General features: G+C 39.4%; 1 protein-coding gene across 5 annotated transcripts in view; it reads right to left on the reverse strand.

Moving 5' to 3' along the window:
• Positions 1–11,815, reverse strand: part of LOC128697053 (major facilitator superfamily domain-containing protein 8) — a 90,757-nt gene that overhangs the window by 54,214 nt on the left and 24,728 nt on the right. The gene's annotated exons all lie outside the window — the stretch shown is intronic.

An 11,815-nucleotide genomic window follows, 5' to 3' on the forward strand; every position in this document is an offset into this window, starting at 1 on the left:
CAGCTGGAGGGTCACCTTTTCACACCTAGGTGTTACTTCCGGTTTTGACCATGACCTCGCCCTCGAGACTACCTCACCCTTGACCCCCCAACCAATACCCCCACCCACGACCCCCCCCCCCCTTCGCGACCCCGCCGTCGCGCCGCGCGCCCACCCACGCGCCCGCCCGCGCCCTTCGCGACCCCCGCCCGCGCGCCCACCCGTGCGCCCCGCCCCGCCCGCGCGCCCGCCCGCGCCCTTCGCGACCCCCGCCCGCGCCTTCTGCAGCGTCGTCCGGATCGCCCCCGCGCCTCGAATTTTTTTCCGATTTTTTTTTGAATTTCATTTTCTTGTGCTCTCCATCTCCTCAGATCAAATTTTTGAGGTTCCCCCTCCCACTTTCACCCCCCATCCCAAAATTTATCGAAATCAAAGTCTCCACTTCCTCGGATCTCAAGTTTTTTTGGATTCCCCCCCTATGGGGTTTTCGAAATTCTCCATCTCCTTGGATCAAGGTTTTTTTGGGTACCCCTCCTTCCACCCCACCCCCCCACTCCCAAAAATTTCTCAATATTACCAAGTTTTTTTTGCATTCCCCCCTCTGGGGTTTTTTTTCGAAATTCTCCATCTCCTTGGATCAAAGTTTTTGGATTCCCCCCTATGGGGTTTTCTAAATTCTCCAATTCCTCGGATCAAGTTTTTTGGGTACCCCTCCTTTCACCCCCCATTCCCAAAAAATTTCTCAATATCAAAGTCTCCATCTCCTCGGATCCCCCTCCCACTTTCACCCCCCAACCCCAAAAATTTCTCGACAATACAATTTTTTGGATCCCCCCTATGGGGTTTTCGAAATTCTCCATCTCCTCGGATCAAGTTTTTTTTGGATTCCCCCCTATGGGGTTTTCGAAATTCTCCATCTCCTTGGATCAAGTTTTTTTTGGATTCCCCCCCCTATGGGGTTTTCGAAATTCCTCGGATCAAGTTTTTTGGAATCCCCCCCCTCTGGGGGTAAGCATGCTTACTACAGGTCTAAACATCTTCCCCTTATTATTTTAAAATGAACTAAAAGTTTCCTCTCATTAAGTCAAATGAACTAAAAAAAGCGTGTTTACTCGGCGGTCAGTGACGTCACACATACAAGCTAAATCTTGTCGACTTACCCCTATGTCAGTGACGTCACGTGATGACCGCGCACACAGGTTGAATCTTGTCTACCCTTTTACCCACCCTCCCAAACCCTCACACTCCAACCAACACCTCACAATTTTCACTCATAACCCCCAATTTTTCTCGTTTTAACCCTTTTAGTTCATTAAAGTTAATAAGGGGACACATGCATCAGAAAGTCACCACATCGCTTACATCCACTTTCGTTAAATTCACTACTCACAATTTTACATATTACGAAGTTAAATACGCACTTTTACTTTGAACATCTTCAAAACACTCTCATAAATCATTTGAATACTCACAAAAAATACCTTTATACATTTCCAAACAACACTGAAATACTCCAAAATCATCATTCGAACACCCCCAAATCACCTCTGAATACTCCCAGAACACCTTCAAAACACCCTTGAACACTCTCAAAAACAACATTTGAACACACTCAAAACACCTTTGAACACCTTTGAACATTTCCAAAACACTATTTGAGTACTCCCAAATAAGATTTAACATCTCTAATTTATCTGCACTTACACATTTCATTAAATTACAACTCATCCCTCAGTCTCCAGACTTCACAACATTATCACAAAAACTAACTCAAACACTTTACTTTGAACACCCCCAAAGTACTCTCATAATCATTTGAATACTCACATAAACACCCTGAACACCTTCAAAACACCTTTGAATATCGTTTTAAACTAATTTCATCACAACCCACTTATATCATCTTTTTTCGGTAACTCTAATTCGACTACACTACCCTCATCAATTACCAACAAATTTTACTCGTTTTAACTAATGTCATCACTGTAACCAAGATTTTCACAAAAAAAAAACTCTGTGACACCTAACACACACGCACACACACACCCCACAACACCCACAATTTTTCTCGTTTTAACCCTTTTAGTTCATTAAAGTTAATAAGGGGACACAGTACATCAGAAAGTCACAACATCCACAACCCACAATTTTTTCTCGTTTTAGCCCTTTTAGTTCATTAAAGTTAATAAGGGGACACACTACATCAGAAAAAGTCCCAACAACAACAACCCACTTATAACATCTTTTTTCGGTATCTCTAGTTCGACAACAACACCCACATCCCACAACACCCACGAACATTTCCAAAACACTATTTGAGTACTCCCAATTACACCACTGATTACTACTAAAACACCACTGAATTCAATCAAAACACCCTTCAACACTTTCAAACACCCTTGAACACCTTCAAAACACTCTTGAACACCTTCAAAATCACCTTTGAACATTTCCAATCAACACTGAAACACTTCCAAAAAACACAATTTGAGTACTCCCAATTACACCACTGAATACTACTAAAACACCGCTGAATTCAATCAAAACACCCTTCAACACCTTCAAAACACCTTTGAACACCTTCAAAACACCTTTGACACCTTCAAAAACACCTTTGAACATTTCCAATCAACACTGAAACACTTCCAAAAAAAACACAATTTGAGTACTCCCAATTACACCACTGAATACTACTAAAACACCGCTGAATTCAATCAAAACACCATTCAACACCTTCAAAACACCTTTGAACACCTTTGAACACCTTCAAAAAAACAACATTTGAACACACTCAAAACACCTTTGAACACCTTTGAACATTTCCAAACAACACTGAAACACTTCCAAAAACACCATTTGAGTACTCCCAAATACACCACTGAATACTAAAAACACCACTGAATACACTCAAAACACCACCAAAATCACCATAAACTAAGATCAACACCCACATCCCACAACACCCACAACCCACAACACCCACAATTTTTTCTCGTTTTATCTAATTTCATCAGAAAGTCACAACACCCACACCCCCCCCCCCCCCATTTTTTTCTCGTTTTAACCCTTTTAGTTCATTAAAGTTAATAAGGGGACACACTACATCAGAAAAAGTCCCAACAACAACCCACTTATAACATTTTTTTTCGGTATCTCTAGTTCGACAACAACACCCACAACACCCACATCCCACAACACCCATGAACATTTCCAAAACACTATTTGAGTACTCCCAATTACACCACTGATTACTACTAAAACACCGCTGAATTCAATCAAAACACCCTTCAACACCTTCAAACACCCTTGAACACCTTCAAAACACTCTTGAACACTTTTCAAAAACACCTTTGAACATTTCCAATCAACACTGAAACACTTCCAAAAACACCATTTGAGTACTCCCAATTACACCACTGATTACTACTAAAACACCGCTGAATTCAATCAAAACACCCTTCAACACCTTCAAACACCCTTGAACACACTCAAAACACCCTTCAACACCTTCAAAACACCTTTGAACACCTTCAAAACACCTTTGATCACATTCAAAACACTCTCATAATCATTTGAACACACTCAAAACACCTTTGAATAACCTCAAAACACCTTCGAACACCTTCAAAACACCCTTGAACACCCTTGATCACCTTCAAAAAAACAACATTTGAACACACTCAAAACACCTTTGAACACCTTTGAACATTTCCAAACAACACTGAAACACTTCCATAAACACCATTTGAGTACTCCCAAATACACCACTGAATACTAACACACCACTGAATACACTCAAAACACCACCAAAATCACCATAAACTAAGATCAACACCCACATCCCACAACACCCACAACCCACAACACCCACAATTTTTTCTCGTTTTATCTAATTTCATCAGAAAGTCACAACACCCACACCCCCCATTTTTTTCTCGTTTTAACCCTTTTAGTTCATTAAAGTTAATAAGGGGCCACACTACATCAGAAAAAGTCACAAAAACAACCCACTTATAACGTCTTTTCGGTATCTCTAGTTCGACAACAACACCCACATCCCACATCACCCACATCCCACATCCCCCACACACACACACACACACATCCCTAACTTATCCTAACCTAACCTAACCTAACCTAACCTAACCTTACCTAAATTATCCTAACCTAACCTAACCTAGCCTAACCTAACCTAACTTAACCTAACCTAACCTAACCGAACCTACCCTAACCTAACCTTACCTAACCTAACCTAGCCTAACCTAACCTAACCTAACTTAACCTAACCCAACCTAACCTAACCTAACCTAGCCTAACCTAACTTAACCTAACCTAACCTAACCTACCCTAACCTAACCTAACCTAACCTATCTTAACCTTACCTAACCTAACCTAGCCGAACCTATCCTAACCTAACCTAAAATATATTGGAACACTTCCAAAATACATTAGAGTACTCCAGAATTACTTTGAACGACTCCATTTTTGGATATTTCCAAATTAGTTTTGAAAACTTTATCGTAAAATCGAACATTATTTTCTTGTTGGTAAAACACACTCAATGGTAGAAATATTTACTCGATTTCCGAATAGAAGCACTGTCCTCGCTCTGAGAGACTCATTGTGGGTCACCCCAACACATGGTGTAATGCGCTTCACACCCAAGGTAGAACATAACACCTGCGTCAACTCAGGACAGACAGGCGCCAAGTAATGCGGGTAACATCCAAGGTAGAAAATCATCTCTTTCCAGACCAACTGTCTATCCTAACCTAACCTAACCTAACCTAATTCCTAACCTAACCTAACCTCACCTAACCGAACCTAACCTAACTCCATCAATCACCTCTATCCTAACCTAACCTAACCTAACCTAACCCAACCTAACTCCATCAAACACCTCTATCCTAACCTAACCTAACCTATCCTAACCTAACCTAACTCCATCAAACACCTCGAATACTACCTAACTTAACCTAACCTAACCTTACCTAACCTACCGAACCTAACCTAACCTAACCTAACCTATCCTAACCTGTCCCAACCCAACCTAACCTAACCTATCCTAACCTAACCTAACCTAACCTAACCTAACTTATCCTAAGCTAACCTAACCTAACTTATCCTAACCTAACCTATCCTAACCTAACCTAAACACTGACTAACTTTGAACCAACTCTGAACACCACTGATCTTCTTCAAAAAATGCTCTGCACATCATTTGAACACCTTCAAAAAAACACCATCAAACACCTCCGAATACTCCCAAAAAAACACTACTGATTACTACCAAATCACCACTGAATACTACCAATCACCGTCAAAATCACCAGAAACTAAGTTTAACATCACCATCTAACATCCTTTTTATAGAAATCCCCTCAAATCACTATAACCAAGAACTCCCTCCCCATTTGGCGCATAAAAAAAAAAGCATGAACACAAACCTAATACGCAAACACTTAGTACATGATCACCATCAACTGAAAACATATCTTATACACACACATAATATAAGACAATCACCAACTACAATCACCCATGTTCACTTACCTCAAAATCACTAATATCACAGAAAACAATCATTTTTATAAACATTTCACACACACACACACAAAAAAAAAATCATATTTGACAATATCTAAGCGCACTCACCTCACTACCACCAACACACGATGTCTCACCTCACAGGACCGACGAGCTCACCTCCAGTGACGTCACACTCCCATTGTGTTACTTGGTGGTTGGTAACATCACACCTAACCCCCCTTGTTTCAACCTGTTGTACCCTACATTATCTAAGAACACTATATCCAAGACGATTACCAGATTTTATGATCCCCAACACCAAGATCACAGAAAACACACATTTTTATAATTATTCACACAAAAATCACGATCACCAATTCCATATCATGTTTACCGTCATCTATCAACACTAATCACCAAGATCACCAAAAAATCTAAGATCATGCATCTCAAAACTACTATGATCACTGAAAACACTTATTTTTTAAACATTCGCACAAAAATAAGACATACACAAAAATACCACAACACTTCCACCAACATCTATAACATAACATGAGCACTATAACATATCACTATCACAAAAAAAATAATACACAAACACCCACATATTATACATTTCAATTGGAAATTTAAGACATGAGACATACACACCAAATCTAAGACATTCACCTCCAACTAAGACATACACATCACCCCTAAAACTTCCTTCCTTATTCATTCCGTATATCTCCTAGAGCTGTTTTAACCCCGACGGTTCCATCACGACGTAGGAGCCAGAGGAACCATCACCACTCCAACACCACCTACTACACTCTGGCTCCTACGTCGTGGTGGATCCGTCGGGGTTAAAACAGCTCTAGGAGATATGCGGAATGAATAAGGAAGGAAGTTTTAAGGGTGATGTGTATGTCTTAGTTGGAGGTGAATGTCTTAGATTTGGTGTGTATGTCTCATGTCTTAAATTTCCAATTGAAATGTATAATATGTGGGTGTTTGTGTATTATTTTTTTTGTGATAGTGATATGTTATAGTGCTCATGTTATGTTATAGATGTTGGTGGAAGTGTTGTGGTATTTTTGTGTATGTCTTATTTTTGTGCGAATGTTTAAAAAATAAGTGTTTTCAGTGATCATAGTAGTTTTGAGATGCATGATCTTAGATTTTTTGGTGATCTTGGTGATTAGTGTTGATAGATGACGGTAAACATGATATGGAATTGGTGATCGTGATTTTTGTGTGAATAATTATAAAAATGTGTGTTTTCTGTGATCTTGGTGTTGGGGATCATAAAATCTGGTAATCGTCTTGGATATAGTGTTCTTAGATAATGTAGGGTACAACAGGTTGAAACAAGGGGGGTTAGGTGTGATGTTACCAACCACCAAGTAACACAATGGGAGTGTGACGTCACTGGAGGTGAGCTCGTCGGTCCTGTGAGGTGAGACATCGTGTGTTGGTGGTAGTGAGGTGAGTGCGCTTAGATATTGTCAAATATGATTTTTTTTTTTGTGTGTGTGTGTGTGAAATGTTTATAAAAATGATTGTTTTCTGTGATATTAGTGATTTTGAGGTAAGTGAACATGGGTGATTGTAGTTGGTGATTGTCTTATATTATGTGTGTGTATAAGATATGTTTTCAGTTGATGGTGATCATGTACTAAGTGTTTGCGTATTAGGTTTGTGTTCATGCTTTTTTTTTTATGCGCCAAATGGGGAGGGAGTTCTTGGTTATAGTGATTTGAGGGGATTTCTATAAAAAGGATGTTAGATGGTGATGTTAAACTTAGTTTCTGGTGATTTTGATGGTGATTGGTAGTATTCAGTGGTGATTTGGTAGTAATCAGTAGTGTTTTTTTGGGAGTATTCGGAGGTGTTTGATGGTGTTTTTTTGAAGGTGTTCAAATGATGTGCAGAGCATTTTTTGAAGAAGATCAGTGGTGTTCAGAGTTGGTTCAAAGTTAGTCAGTGTTTAGGTTAGGTTAGGATAGGTTAGGTTAGGATAAGTTAGGTTAGGTTAGCTTAGGATAAGTTAGGTTAGGTTAGGTTAGGTTAGGTTAGGATAGGTTAGGTTAGGTTGGGTTGGGACAGGTTAGGATAGGTTAGGTTAGGTTAGGTTAGGTTCGGTAGGTTAGGTAAGGTTAGGTTAGGTTAAGTTAGGTAGTATTCGAGGTGTTTGATGGAGTTAGGTTAGGTTAGGATAGGTTAGGTTAGGTTAGGATAGAGGTGTTTGATGGAGTTAGGTTGGGTTAGGTTAGGTTAGGTTAGGTTAGGATAGAGGTGATTGATGGAGTTAGGTTAGGTTCGGTTAGGTGAGGTTAGGTTAGGTTAGGAATTAGGTTAGGTTAGGTTAGGTTAGGATAGACAGTTGGTCTGGAAAGAGATGATTTTCTACCTTGGATGTTACCCGCATTACTTGGCGCCTGTCTGTCCTGAGTTGACGCAGGTGTTATGTTCTACCTTGGGTGTGAAGCGCATTACACCATGTGTTGGGGTGACCCACAATGAGTCTCTCAGAGCGAGGATAGTGCTTCTATTCGGAAATCGAGTAAATATTTCTACCATTGAGTGTGTTTTACCAACAAGAAAATAATGTTCGATTTTACGATAAAGTTTTCAAAACTAATTTGGAAATATCCAAAAATGGAGTCGTTCAAAGTAATTCTGGAGTACTCTAATGTATTTTGGAAGTGTTCCAATATATTTTAGGTTAGGTTAGGATAGGTTCGGCTAGGTTAGGTTAGGTAAGGTTAAGATAGGTTAGGTTAGGTTAGGTTAGGGTAGGTTAGGTTAGGTTAGGTTAAGTTAGGTTAGGCTAGGTTAGGTTAGGTTAGGTTGGGTTAGGTTAAGTTAGGTTAGGTTAGGTTAGGCTAGGTTAGGTTAGGTAAGGTTAGGTTAGGGTAGGTTCGGTTAGGTTAGGTTAGGTTAAGTTAGGTTAGGTTAGGCTAGGTTAGGTTAGGTTAGGATAATTTAGGTAAGGTTAGGTTAGGTTAGGTTAGGATAAGTTAGGGATGTGTGTGTGTGTGTGTGTCTGTGTGTGTGTGTGGGGGATGTGGGATGTGGGTGATGTGGGATGTGGGTGTTGTTGTCGAACTAGAGATACCGAAAAGACGTTATAAGTGGGTTGTTTTTGTGACTTTTTCTGATGTAGTGTGGCCCCTTATTAACTTTAATGAACTAAAAGGGTTAAAACGAGAAAAAAATGGGGGGTGTGGGTGTTGTGACTTTCTGATGAAATTAGATAAAACGAGAAAAAATTGTGGGTGTTGTGGGTTGTGGGTGTTGTGGGATGTGGGTGTTGATCTTAGTTTATGGTGATTTTGGTGGTGTTTTGAGTGTATTCAGTGGTGTGTTAGTATTCAGTGGTGTATTTGGGAGTACTCAAATGGTGTTTTTGGAAGTGTTTCAGTGTTGTTTGGAAATGTTCAAAGGTGTTCAAAGGTGTTTTGAGTGTGTTCAAATGTTGTTTTTTTGAAGGTGATCAAGGGTGTTCAAGGGTGTTTTGAAGGTGTTCGAAGGTGTTTTGAGGTTATTCAAAGGTGTTTTGAGTGTGTTCAAATGATTATGAGAGTGTTTTGAATGTGATCAAAGGTGTTTTGAAGGTGTTCAAAGGTGTTTTGAAGGTGTTGAAGGGTGTTTTGAGTGTGTTCAAGGGTGTTTGAAGGTGTTGAAGGGTGTTTTGATTGAATTCAGCGGTGTTTTAGTAGTAATCAGTGGTGTAATTGGGAGTACTCAAATGGTGTTTTTGGAAGTGTTTCAGTGTTGATTGGAAATGTTCAAAGGTGTTTTTGAAAAGTGTTCAAGAGTGTTTTGAAGGTGTTCAAGGGTGTTTGAAGGTGTTGAAGGGTGTTTTGATTGAATTCAGCGGTGTTTTAGTAGTAATCAGTGGTGTAATTGGGAGTACTCAAATAGTGTTTTGGAAATGTTCATGGGTGTTGTGGGATGTGGGTGTTGTGGGTGTTGTTGTCGAACTAGAGATACCGAAAAAAATGTTATAAGTGGGTTGTTGTTGGGACTTTTTCTGATGTAGTGTGTCCCCTTATTAACTTTAATGAACTAAAAGGGTTAAAACGAGAAAAAAATGGGGGGGGGGTGTGGGTGTTGTGACTTTCTGATGAAATTAGATAAAACGAGAAAAAATTGTGGGTGTTGTGGGTTGTGGGTGTTGTGGGATGTGGGTGTTGATCTTAGTTTATGGTGATTTTGGTGGTGTTTTGAGTGTATTCAGTGGTGTTTTTAGTATTCAGTGGTGTATTTGGGAGTACTCAAATGGTGTTTTTGGAAGTGTTTCAGTGTTGTTTGGAAATGTTCAAAGGTGTTCAAAGGTGTTTTGAGTGTGTTCAAATGTTGTTTTTTTGAAGGTGTTCAAAGGTGTTCAAAGGTGTTTTGAAGGTGTTGAATGGTGTTTTGATTGAATTCAGCGGTGTTTTAGTAGTATTCAGTGGTGTAATTGGGAGTACTCAAATTGTGTTTTTTTTGGAAGTGTTTCAGTGTTGATTGGAAATGTTCAAAGGTGTTTTTGAAGGTGTCAAAGGTGTTTTGAAGGTGTTCAAAGGTGTTTTGAAGGTGTTGAAGGGTGTTTTGATTGAATTCAGCGGTGTTTTAGTAGTATTCAGTGGTGTAATTGGGAGTACTCAAATTGTGTTTTTTGGAAGTGTTTCAGTGTTGATTGGAAATGTTCAAAGGTGATTTTGAAGGTGTTCAAGAGTGTTTTGAAGGTGTTCAAGGGTGTTTGAAAGTGTTGAAGGGTGTTTTGATTGAATTCAGTGGTGTTTTAGTAGTAATCAGTGGTGTAATTGGGAGTACTCAAATAGTGTTTTGGAAATGTTCGTGGGTGTTGTGGGATGTGGGTGTTGTTGTCGAACTAGAGATACCGAAAAAAGATGTTATAAGTGGGTTGTTGTTGTTGGGACTTTTTCTGATGTAGTGTGTCCCCTTATTAACTTTAATGAACTAAAAGGGCTAAAACGAGAAAAAATTGTGGGTTGTGGATGTTGTGACTTTCTGATGTACTGTGTCCCCTTATTAACTTTAATGAACTAAAAGGGTTAAAACGAGAAAAATTGTGGGTGTTGTGGGGTGTGTGTGTGCGTGTGTGTTAGGTGTCACAGAGTTTTTTTTTTTGTGAAAATCTTGGTTACAGTGATGACATTAGTTAAAACGAGTAAAATTTGTTGGTAATTGATGAGGGTAGTGTAGTCGAATTAGAGTTACCGAAAAAAGATGATATAAGTGGGTTGTGATGAAATTAGTTTAAAACGATATTCAAAGGTGTTTTGAAGGTGTTCAGGGTGTTTATGTGAGTATTCAAATGATTATGAGAGTACTTTGGGGGTGTTCAAAGTAAAGTGTTTGAGTTAGTTTTTGTGATAATGTTGTGAAGTCTGGAGACTGAGGGATGAGTTGTAATTTAATGAAATGTGTAAGTGCAGATAAATTAGAGATGTTAAATCTTATTTGGGAGTACTCAAATAGTGTTTTGGAAATGTTCAAAGGTGTTCAAAGGTGTTTTGAGTGTGTTCAAATGTTGTTTTTGAGAGTGTTCAAGGGTGTTTTGAAGGTGTTCTGGGAGTATTCAGAGGTGATTTGGGGGTGTTCGAATGATGATTTTGGAGTATTTCAGTGTTGTTTGGAAATGTATAAAGGTATTTTTTGTGAGTATTCAAATGATTTATGAGAGTGTTTTGAAGATGTTCAAAGTAAAAGTGCGTATTTAACTTCGTAATATGTAAAATTGTGAGTAGTGAATTTAACGAAAGTGGATGTAAGCGATGTGGTGACTTTCTGATGCATGTGTCCCCTTATTAACTTTAATGAACTAAAAGGGTTAAAACGAGAAAAATTGGGGGTTATGAGTGAAAATTGTGAGGTGTTGGTTGGAGTGTGAGGGTTTGGGAGGGTGGGTAAAAGGGTAGACAAGATTCAACCTGTGTGCGCGGTCATCACGTGACGTCACTGACATAGGGGTAAGTCGACAAGATTTAGCTTGTATGTGTGACGTCACTGACCGCCGAGTAAACACGCTTTTTTTAGTTCATTTGACTTAATGAGAGGAAACTTTTAGTTCATTTTAAAATAATAAGGGGAAGATGTTTAGACCTGTAGTAAGCATGCTTACCCCCAGAGGGGGGGGATTCCAAAAAACTTGATCCGAGGAATTTCGAAAACCCCATAGGGGGGGGAATCCAAAAAAAACTTGATCCAAGGAGATGGAGAATTTCGAAAACCCCATAGGGGGGAATCCAAAAAAAACTTGATCCGAGGAGATGGAGAATTTCGAAAACCCCATAGGGGGGATCCAAAAAAT

Source organism: Cherax quadricarinatus, chromosome 49, assembly GCF_038502225.1.
Source record: "Cherax quadricarinatus isolate ZL_2023a chromosome 49, ASM3850222v1, whole genome shotgun sequence".
NCBI classification, from domain to species: domain Eukaryota; kingdom Metazoa; phylum Arthropoda; class Malacostraca; order Decapoda; family Parastacidae; genus Cherax; species Cherax quadricarinatus.